The sequence below is a fragment of the Solea senegalensis genome, linkage group LG11, assembly GCF_019176455.1.
Source record: "Solea senegalensis isolate Sse05_10M linkage group LG11, IFAPA_SoseM_1, whole genome shotgun sequence".
NCBI classification, from domain to species: domain Eukaryota; kingdom Metazoa; phylum Chordata; class Actinopteri; order Pleuronectiformes; family Soleidae; genus Solea; species Solea senegalensis.
In genome coordinates this window covers 17747077-17760364 of record NC_058031.1, presented here as the reverse complement: position 1 = coordinate 17760364, position 13288 = coordinate 17747077, and the positions used below count along the sequence as shown (strand labels likewise).

Below are 13288 nucleotides of genomic sequence, written 5' to 3'. Positions count from 1 at the left end.
TATCCAAGACTTGTCTCACTGCCTTTATAAAGAAGTCTGATTTATAATAGAAAGGGTGACAGGTTTGACTTCTACTTTAGGCCGGTACTACCAAACTACTACTACCTGCTAGATACTAAAGCAAAAACCTTTTTTCTTTTCTCTCCCACCACATCTTCCCTGTGGTTCGACCTTCTCCTAGTTTAACTGTTCTTGGCTCACTGCTGTAGGAAATACCTGTCCTCTGCTGACACACACGTACGCGCGCACACACACACACACACACACACAGTGACTCTTAACCATTTTTAGCTACACTGACAGTGGTGCTACAAGGAGAGTGATGAATGATGGCCACTTACAATCTTCATTCTAGAGTAAATTAGTTCTATTTGATGGTCATCCAACATTACAAATGACAAAGGCAAAATGTGACCATGTCATTTAAAGTATCTATCAGCTCAAAAGCACTGTTGTACTTTGTATGTGCTTACTGTGTGCAAGTACTGAAGTACGTTTTCACAAGTTTATAGGCATGTCCTTCATTTTACACTCAATCTTTATACCACTTTGACTGCACTGTGCTGATAGGGCACTGCATGTTGCCACAACAAACTCAAAATAAACTGAATAAGGATCTGCTACTGCTTTAACTACCTGGGCTGAGCGGACATTTGTAAATTAAAATATTGTTAGTTTGCCTTTTAAATTTAATGTCAGTATATTTTTATTATTATTTGATAGAAGAGAAACAGGAACAACGAACAAATTTCAGCATTGGTCCACGATAGAAGAATCCGCACAAACCTCCAGTTTGATTCCACATGGACGGTACGCACCAAGTTCCCTGCAGAACAACTCTTTCCAGTCCAGTTGGTGGCACTCTCTTGTTTTGCTTGAATGTTAAACTGACACAGACCCTTGTTTAAGTATGAACAGAAACAAGGGCTTGTGCACAGCAGCTAATTAGATAACCAGCAAACTGACATTGGCAGTTTCTTAAGTGAATGTTTCTTTGATCAAGACGCTCAGTTTCAAGTTTCTAAATTAGATAAGAAAGCTATTAAAAGCTAGCATGCATTGTGCGAAGTGTAACAAGTCACTGAAGGCCAGTTTATATTGTATTTAATCAACAGTGTCATACACTGATAAGGCTCGCCATCACACAGCCAAATAATACAAAAGTCAGTTCATACAAGTTTCATGAAGTGTAACCAGCTAATGTTGATATACCCTTCCCTCCCCACACACGTTCAATGTCCACATATGAAGCCAACCAAAGCACAGACAAGCTGTGCAATATGCAACATGTGGAGAAGACAACGTGGAGCTGAGTGATGGGGAAAATCTCTTTTCCTGACTTGGCAGGTGCACACAAAGGGTAACGATGGAAGATTATGAACAATGAAATCTGAGTTCAAATAAAACATGTGTTCCATTTGGTACCATAGGTTTTACATGTGGTAAACAAAACAATAATTCTCTCTCTCTCACACACACACACAGCTATTCTTCTGAGGACAAGGAATTGAATACCATTCATTTGGACAACCTAAACAAAGCACCGTAACCATAACGAGTTAATGGGTAAAAATAACCTTAAGCTGACCACAATTCAAATCTTATCCCTAAACTTAAAAAGTTCTTCAGAAATGAGGTTCTACCTTATTAGGACTAACTTTTGGTCTTCGCAAGGACGAAAGATCCTGTTAAGGTCAGCGTTTATGCGAGAAATAAGTCCCTCAAAGATAACAAATACAAGTACATACACAGAGCAGATAGAGAACCATGTCTTTAATCAGGTCTAGTGCATTTGTCAACATCCCTGTGAACACAGGACTTCACCAAAACAGTGGGGCCCCTGTAGGTGTATGAGTGTGTATGTGAGAAAACATGACCCGACAACACAGGCCTCCATCCATCACGTCAACAGGACAAAAAGTGGAACTGCTCCTTTGGTAAAGGGGACACATTTACTGTAGCCCTGTCTGTCAGAGGAAAGCCTGGAATGCAGCATCTGTTACCTCTACTTGATTTATTAAATGAAAGCCTTTCTTTCTTTTTTGTGGTTGACTATGAGTTTGTTATGAATTATACATGGCCAGATGCCCTCAAAGCCCTTAACTACATGCAGGAATAGCTATACGCAGGAAACACACGCACTTACCCACAGGTTTCTCTTGGCAGACAGTCAGATGCAGGCGGAGATGTTGGAGACTGGCTTTGATGTGGAAATCAAGTGTTGTGAGATGCTGCAAACTAATAAAATACATTAAACTGTCATGTTATTGTATTTTTTAAAAATGATCTATGAAAAACTAAAACTAGATATGGGTGGCTAATTGCTCAGAGATAGAGAGAGAGAGAGTGAAAACTCTCTGATGTAGCATCAGAAATCAAGGTGAAATGGAATGCTTTCAAGTGCAGCAGGTTACTGAGGTCTTTCTATTGGCCTTGGTTCAAATAATGAATGCAGTCTGAAGCCAAAGGGATGTCTGTAAAATGATCAATAAAACAGAAAATGCTTGGCTCACAAAAACAATGGTGGACGTGGAAAAAAAGTGTGTTCTGGTTTTATCTTGTGTTTTGAGCCTTACTGTTGTCATCAGTATATCCTGATTACAGTCCAGCATCCACATACAACTCCTGGCACAGTCAGCTCTGTGATCAGCATGTGGGTAAAACTGGTGTAATCTGGTGTAACTTGTGGGACGTTGCAATGATAAAGCATGGCTGTAATCAACCAAACATGGATGTAACTCATTGATGTAGGTACGTTTAACACTTTGGTTGCAATCTGCACAAGTCTGGGAAACTTAAATGTCCACAGCTGACAGCACAAGGGAGGCAACACTTGAGTTCTTTCATTTTGTTACCGTTTCTTCAGGTTTTCAGGATCTACCTGCATAGGATGTGTACACGTAGGCTTTGCTGAAAAGGTCCCGTCCTGGAAACTGCACCATGGTTCTATCAGGTGTGTATCATGCTGAGGTTTACCTGCATTTCCTCGGCCTGATTTTTATCAGCTGTGGCAGATCGCAGCACATCCCTGCCGAGGTGAAAGATGCTCCTTCTGATGCACTTCAGCACACACACCATCTAAAACCACAACAAAGAAGGGAATATTTTTCCAACGGCCTCAAACTGCAGAGGGACATTAAGGAAACTAATGTTTTTTGTACCGTAAATACAAAAATATGTCATCATTGCGAGCTGACTCACGTTTATAAAACAGCTTTATGTATTAACTTTGAAAATGAATGAATTTAAAACTGTAGGGCATACATTTTCAAAATGAACCCTTTAATACCTTATCCTCATAATGTCCATTTTTCCAGAATAACGTCCAATATCTGGCAGTCATTTACAACATACTGCATACTGAAATACTGTTTTAACTATTTAAAATGAAGAAAAACAAAAGGGTTTATTTAGAAAAACAGTGCAGTTGTAAATGAACGATGATGTTAAATTTGAAATTGGAACAGTATGAAACATTTACAATAAGACATTTTTGAGCCTTTGTCTCTCAGTGTGTAAAAACAGGCCAAAAAATGGAAACGATGTACAGGTGTTCTTCCGACTCTTTCCTCTCTGGTGACAAAGATGCAGATTCTCTGGCTTTCTGAAACGACGCGATTGAAATTATCGCAATAACCACTTTTGACGTGCAACTTCTCAGCTTTCAGAAACCGTTGGAATTATTCCAACAGCACAAAACGTCGCACAACTACAGTGATGCAAAGCGCGCTTGTGCCAACGTATCGTGGGCGATGCGCTCCGTTTTAAAGGCTTTTAACAAATGTTAAATTCAATTGACAAATAAATTTACACAATGCGTTTGAGCCTATCGGTTCCACACGACTCATGACATTCCCACACTGCACAGAGAAGTCATTTGTTTTACATCAAGACAGATGGAAGACAAGTCCACAAAACAAGTGCACAAGTAATAACAAAAATCATCAATCGTTATTCATATACATATAAGCAAAAGTTTCTCAAGACTCAAATTCTTCATTTTGGTTGTGATAAGAGTATATGGGGTGAAATTGGGCTTCACAGATATTGTACTGTAGGCTTACTGCATATCTCCTCCTGCGAAAGGCCATAAGTACGAAGAGCGAGGAAAGTGTGGGAAGGAGGCGACCAGAAAGAGAAGCATAGACGTAAGGGTGCAAGAGAGAAACATCAGCTGAATTAAACAGAGAAGGAGAGGATGACACGAGCCATCAAATAAAGACTGAACAGAGAAACCGTCACATACTAAATCTTCAGCTTTTGCGATAATAAGCTGAGTGGTGGATGGAGAAACACATTTAACTTAACCCCTCAGTTAATCTTGTCCTCCTCTGTCATTTAATCTCAGCTGCTCCGGGGTTTTTTACCCCATGGCTGCCGCTGTCTTTGAGTTAATCACTTCACCTTTCTTTTTTCTCTCTTTCATGCATCCACGGGGGCCTCCTTCCCTCCACCTGTGGTCACCGTCCCCTGCGGCATGTGGACAGGTTCAGGCAAGCACTCTCTCCTTCAGGCTGCAGTCGAAAAAAGATTTACTGGTTAACCCAATGCATATTAGGGAAACCGAGATTTCATTAAGGTTCTGCACATGGGTCACATATCTTCACAGTTTCTATCTTAAATGTCTGTGGCACTGGAAACACACATGTAATATCCTCGCGCTTTTATGAATCACATTCTCTTCCGTGCTGAAACGATGCAAATTGCAAAGGCTGTCATTTTTCTTAAAGTGCTTATAAATGCAATATATCTTCTTTAAAAAAGTCACACTACTTTATTTTGCATGTCTTTTCTGGTGTCTAACGTGAATGAATAATATCACATGACTGTAACTCAGTATTGTAGAAACTGTGTGCCACTTTTGGAGCAAGAGTCTACTGCACAGACCCTAAGTACTGCAGGTGAATTAACATGTCATTGCATCATTCTTGATCTCACCACTAAACAGAGCCAAAGCAAAAATGTGTCAGTTGTTCACATACAAACAAGCCTTCAACCACACAAACTGTCAAACGTATCCACATATTCAGTCATATTCACAGCTTTCTGAGTTACTGACTAGTACCTGTCACTTCCACAGATATGTGTACTCTGTAAGTAGAAAACACATTGGTACTTGCATTCATTGCATTCTTGTGAAGGAATTAATGTACAACTAGCACTGAGGATTTCTTCTCTTTGTCTCCTGAAACATCGTTTTTCATCACCTGATCAGTAAATCCTGCTCTTACACAATTACGTCAGTCGATAGTCTGTTTCCACATACCTGGCAAATAATTAATCACTCTTCCTATAAAGACAAAGATATTTATGTAAGCACTAAAACATCCTTCATGTCTATGTAATGTGTGGATCTGTTTTAGTTGAGTAACTGAGAGAAAGAGAAAGAGAAAGATCACAGTTATGTTTTTAACCTCTTTTTATACCCAAAAGGCCAATAAATCTATCTCAATTCAAACTTACTCTTTTGTTTACTTTACTTACTTTATGTTGTAAGTAAATAAGCACTCACATATAACACAACTCAACATGAAAAAAAGTCTTGTTTAAAGAAGAGATTTAAAAGATGCTGGATCCTGGTACGTACAGGACATTAAAACAGGTGATAAATATGCAATCACTCCTCTGGATGCACAGTTTATATTCAAATAGAAACATTTTCAACTTCAATTTGCATTGCCCACAGGCCCACGCATGTTCACTTGTGTTTCTGATCTGACCTTATTCTCTACATAATCACGCCACCCATAGAATAAGCATATTTTGTCTTCCCATAGCTTTACCTTGACTTTAAAGATGTAAGATTCTCCTAAAAGATAGCTCCTGTGGCCAAATCATTTCTTCCACTCAGGAAACCAGTGAATCTCTTCATAGCTCACAGAACTGACAGAGGAAACAGAGGAGTGATGGATGGAGCGAGGAATGACAGTAAAGTAGATGGAGGGATGAGCAGATGGAGGCAAAGTTCATGTGTTCCACAAACACCAGTAGGGGAATGAAACTGCTGACTTGAGGGCAAAAAGGGAAAACACTGTTGGGGAAAGGAGAAGAGGGAAAGCAATCTGAAAATGTCAAAAGAAAGTGTTGATTGAAATATGTAAGTCACTGAAACTTGTTGCAGAAAACTGTAGCTCATATCATATGACACGTTTGCATTTTTATGTTCGGAAAGTTCACAGACTCAAAGCTGTTATCACTTTTCCCATATTTGCCCCAAACCATTTCAAATCCCTTTGATATGATTCACCAGATGAACAATCTACAGAGCAGGAGACTGAACTCATGGTGATGATTTCTGGGGATAATGGATTTAAGTCTCTGGGCTATTTTTTCATTATTATTTCCAAAAAATATACCACTGTCATATAAATAGAAAAACATTCAATGTGGATATAGGCATTCAGCCAAAATCAAAATAAAAAAATTTATGAAAATGTAAAAGTTTACACACAAAAGAAGGAGAATAGAATTCACGGCTAATTCAATGATATTCAAAAATATTAAAAACATCACTTGTCTATGCTCTCTGAGATCTGAAATGACTTTAAACAAGCTGCAGGAAGGACTGCCTCAGGGGATTTGACATCTTTTATGTGTCACTATTTGGCTTTCTTTCAATCGTCTTGAAATAAACATACACACAAGTAAACACAAAACAGGAGGATCAGCTGGACAGAGAGTCTGTGCAGCAGCTGAGGACAAATTTCACTCTGAGCCTGCTTCAGAAACACAGACCACTGCTCCAGAAGAATGTGCCTGCCATAGAAAAAAAAAGTAGTGAATGTAATAATATTACGATCTTTAGATGGCCCAAGAACAAGTATTCTTTCTGGATTTTATTTTCATAACTTCCTTATTATAAGGATATTTTTCACTCCAGTGCTTACATATTTGATCTCTTTATGCAATACTTCTCTCATAGGATCCCTCTTACGTTAACTGTTGGCCACTTATCATATTACATAATGTGCCACCATCTGAGAAATACAAATATAATAATAGGTGAATAAATGTAAACGCTCCCTTATTGCTTGAAAGATGGAGCAGACGGAACATGAGAACACAAATTTAAATTAACAAAACATCACTCAAACCACTGTCAAATGAGCTGACACATTTCTCAATATAGCGGTATTTTTATCACGATCATGATTTTAGCTTCACGGGAATCGTGATCGTCCCGTATTAAAAATGAGTGCTTACCAAACTGCCTGCATGTGTCAAACAAAACACAGCTGCTGTTGCTGCTCACTGCACCGTGTAGCTCCAAGTTTCTTGGATGAAGTCTAGACAAGTAACACTACATTAAAAGACAGATGTACAACTTACCAAAGCACCATCAACTAAGGCTCATGGCCAAGGTGAAGGCCTATCGCCCTCTCAAAGTTTTAGAGACACTGATCCATGCTTTTATAACATCTCGACTGGATTATTGTGGGATTAGACCAGCTGCTCCGTAACACCGCCACTCGCATATTCCCTGGAAAAAAACAAGAGAGAGAGACCACATCACACTTGTGTTGCACTCCACTAGCTTCCTATACATTTTAGGATTGATTTTAAAACGTTATTGTTGTTTTTTAAAGCTCCTAATGGTTTGGTAGCATCTCACCTCTCTGTACTCCTTCATCTGTAGCCCAAGCTATGAGGTCTAATAGCAGGTTGCCAGGTTATGTAAGGTTATGCCTTTTATTTTGTAAAGCACATTGGTCAACCCTGGTAAAGTTGACTTGATCTGACTTGACATAGAAACAAAAGAGGAAGAAAGTGTGAGCGTGTGAATCTGTGGTGGGTGTGTGTGTGTGCAAGTGTGACAAGGATGAGGGGTGATCAGGAGAAACAAGCTACAGTGTTTTGGTAATAAAAGTTACACAATGGAGCTTTAACCTCTACTCCCTGTTAAATGGGACAAACAGGACATTGACAAATCTCCATTATGCTTCCCACTGCGATGCTGCATTCAACAGTCCTATATTAATATGTATTCCTCTTTATGGCTGCCATGCTGAGCTGTGCGACCAGGTGAAACCAGTCAACATCTTGCACGACAAATGAAAGCCCATCCATCCATTAACAACACTAATGAGCATCTGATACAACCATATGTTCACTGAGATGATACTTCAGAGCTGTTCTCGTGTCGAACTCCATGCATGGAAACACAATCAATTCTGTGACCTTTGACAACCTTGCCCTTAGACACATGGGCAAAAATAAAGCAGTTTCCTACTCTCATAGTAAATGTTAAAATAAACTATACTTGTGGACAAGAACAACAGAAATATGTGTTTTACAGAGTTTGCCAAGCCTGACAGACCACTACACTAAATCCCTTTACAGGTGAACTTGGCAAAATGCTGATGAAACAGGATTTCCCTTGTTTGCTGGCAGGGGCTTCATCATATGGCTATTATTGTCAACTCTATACAGTATCACAGTATCAGTATTACAGTGGGCTGTATGATCCTCAGATTGCTATCAATGAAAATGAGTACACACAGGAAAATAAAATACATATTTTTGTGCAAATGTGATTAGAGATATCTTTTAGAGAGGGTAAGGGATCACAAGATAATGTCACATGTCCTCCCATATCCCACTTTATATGATTTATTTTAGTATTCTGTTAAAGCAAAAGAGAAAACACCGAAAACCTTTTGCCAGTGTTGTTTTGAATTTATATATGAAGAAGAATGTCAAAAATGTGAGTTATGGCTAGGTATAGTCAGCCGGGGTAATAACATTTTAGCATAATGTAAATCAAGTAATCTGAGAGAGGAAACAATATTTTTGCACCTCCTCTGGACTGGAGGTGACCAATCACTTGGCAGTTCAGAGAGAAAGCACCTGAATACAGGTCTTGCACAGCAAAGAAACCTTAAAAGGGAAAGCCTCTAAAAGGGCCAGACAATAAACGTAAAAAAAAGCGTGTCAATAGCTAAGCTTCCTATTTTCTCCCAGTATCTTCTATTATAAATCGATTTTCATCCATCGCTGGGAAGTGAATATTGGGAGTCGCGTCACCAAAAGCCATGCGTGACGCAGAAAGTCAGTGTGAACTCGGACAGATAACAAGACACAACATTATGACATGAAGAACACCAAAGTCTGTTGCTATATTGTACCGTTTCTGTGCTGCTTTAATTCAACACTATAACAACTAAGTGGAGAAATGTGGTTTCCTCATCAGTCTACACATTCCTCCTCTCGCCTGCTGTATTTGCAATTTCTGCTATTTTTCCACTACAGTGGAAGTCTGAAGCAGGAGGGACATTTCAGGTGCACACGTGATTTCTTTTGTTCAATAAACCTGTTCCCACTGCACTCACTGACGTCAACCTTTAATCGAAAAGCCAAATTTTCCACCTTCCCGAGAATAGAAACTTGATATTTCAAGACTTTTTGCACAAATGGAAATTGCACATTGAAACATACTGAAGGAAACACACCTAATATCAGCAGAGAGTTTCAGGGATGGAGAGATTTCCTCAGGTCTCTATGTCACATATGTAGTGAGTACTTTGGAAACTCATAATTATTTCAACAATCTTTTCTCTCTCTTTTTTTTTTTTTTACAGGGAATCTACTAACTGTGCCTTTAAGTGAAAAATCCCAGAGTTAAAAAATCACAAATTACACAGTGATGTTTCCTCTGTAAGAAAATGTGCTAAATTTTATGCATAATTAATTGACTAGTAAGTCCTCGTTTTCCTTTGCTGTAGGAAACATGTAGACAGCTCAGCCACGCTGACCAAACGCCTTAAACTAACTAAATTAAAAATGTCAAAAATAAACCTGATTGTGTGTGTTAGCTGTTTTGCTAACACACACTTAACTAGCCACTGCAAAACTCAAACTTCCTCAAAATGTTACACAAACAGCCATTTGACACCGAAACTCATTGAAATTCAGAAAACATACCTGAGAAACAGCAGAGGTAACTTTCTAACGTTTTCAAAGACGTTTCCTCCTGACGGAAAACATTTTTTTATAAACATGACACCGCGATTTATCCAGAGATTCTCCACAGAGGAGACAATAGCAATCGATCACAGAGTAAACGATGGCTTTGCAGATCAGACTGATTGATTGCTCCTATCACTTGTCTTGAGGCATAGAATCAAATGAATACCTTTGAGGTTGCAAAACACATCTCATAATGTATTTTAATATCCATCAGTACACAATGAATTCTACGTGTTGTGAGGCAATTACAAGACATGAAGAGCATTCAGAGTAACAGATGAATGTGTTTAAAGGTTTAGCAGATGACAAATCATGGCGCACACATGACCAGCCACATTTTTCAATACTAATTCAATACAGATCAGATTTTACAGTCCACATTCAAAGAGAGTGTTGTGAATCTGATTTTCACATTGGTGAAAAACCACATAAATTCCAATATGGCTGTTCTTGTACACGTTACGACTTGGTGAAATAATATGGCCAATGTTATTCAACGTTAGACATTTATTAGCACTTAAGCTTGCATAGTTTGACAGCTATGCAACTTTCATGGGCACTTCCTGGTGTTTTCAGCCAAAGTGCTGCTGTATGAAACTGTCTCCTAAACTGGGGACTCACTACAACTTTCACAGTCTGATTTTGAACAGACTTGGAGTACACACTAACCGACTGGTTTCAGCAGTTTTTTAAGATGACTGAAAGATCGGGGATCACACATTTAATGACCCTTCTTGGGTCGATAATCAGTACACACTACCTGATTGCGTCCAATTCGGGGACATGTTTGTTTGCCCTCACACACTTGCCGATTCGAGTCTTTTCCCACTGTTCACAAATGAACAGATTTCTGTGCCGACTAGCCGTGCCGACTGTCCCCAACCAGCGCTGACTGGAACAGACTCTGCCCAACTGTGAATTGAGGGTAAAATTGAGCAAAACATCTTTATATAATGGCACTAACACTGAAATGGGTATAATGTGGTGTCTATAGAAAACTAATCACTGCACATGTAAACATACAGTTCACCAAAGTAAAATTGTGGCAAAAGGATTTGTGTGCAGGTGTAAGCATGGAAGTCATTTACAACAACCAACCAAGATACCACAACTCCCCAGTGAAAGCACTAAGCAAAAAAACTTTTTAAAAATGACGCATGAAAGGGATTTTGAACAACTTTCTTCCACTTTCTGAATCCAGAAATATTGAGATAAGGATACACACACATTAAATTTTCAGTGTGGAGCAGTTTGTTTCGCTTTATCATGAGTGCGTTTGAATTGGTTACGAAATGATAAAACCAAATGTGTTTTTCAGAAAGTGCCTGTGTGTAGTAAGTCCATGTTTGTGAGTGCGCGTCCTCAGATTTATTCCTGACTCAGCCTGTCGGAGTGATCCAGCGATCAAAGAGAGGAGAGCTCAATGAAAACTGCAGTAAAGTTTTAGCAGCTGATGAATAAACATGAGGTGGGACATTTATGCAGCGTATACAAACACACGTATAGCTTTATGTGCTGCAGGCGTACAGGACTACCACCACTGATGCAGCACACACACACACATAGCAGCAAACAGTAACTATCTATACAATGTATAGGGTTGATTATTTAGAAAATTAAATTAAAGTTCCCATTTAAAAGGTTTGATAAAACCACATATTGACACATATACTACTTTCTCTCTCTCTCTGTGTGTGCATGTGTTCTTGTGTAGAGGTTGACAGTGAGGTAATACTGCATTTATGAAAGATACACATAGACATACACAATATTTACACACACTCTCACTGTCTGAAACCCACCCATACACCACAAACGTTCACGCACATACGAGCGTGCACGACATACAAAACACTGCATTCATGCACTCCTCTTTCTCTTTCTCTAATCCACTTCATAAGGAGCTGAAGCCTTTGGCAAACACCCTGCTAATGGGTAAAGTGTTATGGACTTCAGCAGCAAATGGCAGCAGGCTAATCTCCAGACAAACCAAACAAGACACAATACAGCACAGAGCTGAGACTGAGTGAGAAGAGAAAAAGAACATGGTTGACAGGAACATGAAATGTCATTCGAAGTTACTTTTTCACTATCAGACTAATCTGGACATATGAAACATGGATTAAATGGCCAAATATTTAGTGAATTTCTAAAACTGTAAGTTACTAACATTATAATAATGGTAATATCCCATCAGACAGAATATACTGTAATGTGATATAAATAAAAATGTCATTTGGTCAGATTTCTCACATGGTCACTTTTAGAATTTGTACTAATATGACATTCAGTTCTGGAAATGATTTCAATTTTTTTTTTGTTGCATTATTGCATGGAGACAAATTTGTTACTTGGACTACATCACATTCATTCATTCATTCATCTTCTGTCACTTTATGATCCACATGAGGGTCATAGGGGGCACTGGTGCCAATCCCAGCTGATCTATAGGGCAAAAGGCAGGGATAGACCAGTCCGTCACATGGCCGCATAGAGACAAACAGCCATCCACTGTCACAGCTATGGTCAATTTAGCAGAGAACCCGGAGAAAACCCAATCACACACAAGGAGAACATGCAAACTCCATGCAGAAAGACCCTTGTTCCAACTGGGGCTCAAACCCAGGTCTTCTTACTGCAAAGGCAAAGGTGCTATCTACTGCACCAAATGTGTGGCCCAGCACACCTTTAATGAGAGAAGCTTATCATGGAACTTAAAAACCCCTGGTCCCAGATATCATGGGAGCAAACCACTTATCCTCTGTGATTTAAAATATGGATTTGGTGGCCTTGTGACTGTCATCAGTGCATGTACGTAGATGAAAACCATAAAAACAGCATAATCCTATACACAGAGGTAAGCACGGTGAAATGTTCTAATGTGCTTCTTTTAATAAGCACTGTTTAGTTTCAATTTAAGACAAAGCTATATACATCATGTCAACACAGTGACACACCTAAAGTGATACACACACACACACACACACACACACACACACACACACACACAAACACACACTGAATGAATCACTGAGCAGTGTAATGATAGGTGAGTCCAGGATGGCATCCCACTTGGTTTGACTAATGAAAGAGCATCCCATCTCTCATCAATGAATAATACAGCACACATTACAAAACGCTCTGCCGCATGGATTATTAATACAAACCCCTGCAATTTGCATGTATGTAGAGACAGACACTCACACATGCTGATGCACGAAACAAAAATGCTGAAATAAACCAGCATTTGTGAAGATTCAAAAACATAAACAAACAGCAAATATACCCTAATCTTCTTGATGCCACTTTTTACTATCAGGAC

General features: G+C 39.1%; 1 protein-coding gene across 2 annotated transcripts in view; it reads right to left on the bottom strand.

Annotated features, from left to right (window-relative positions):
* Positions 1-7480, bottom strand: part of sema3b (sema domain, immunoglobulin domain (Ig), short basic domain, secreted, (semaphorin) 3B) — a 113430-nt gene extending 105950 nt beyond the window's left edge. Inside the window, exons 1-4 of one of the 2 annotated variants that reach the window (XM_044037251.1) lie at positions 7330-7480; positions 4405-4514; positions 2977-3078; positions 2147-2238 (exon numbers count right to left, since the gene is read on the bottom strand). The gene's annotated coding sequence lies outside the window, so the exon portion shown is untranslated. Of the gene's footprint in view, positions 1-2146; positions 2239-2976; positions 3079-4404; positions 4515-5783; positions 6361-7329 lie in introns of those variants that run through there. The other variant, XM_044037250.1, reaches the window with a different exon arrangement.
* Positions 7481-13288: the final 5808 nt, after the last annotated feature.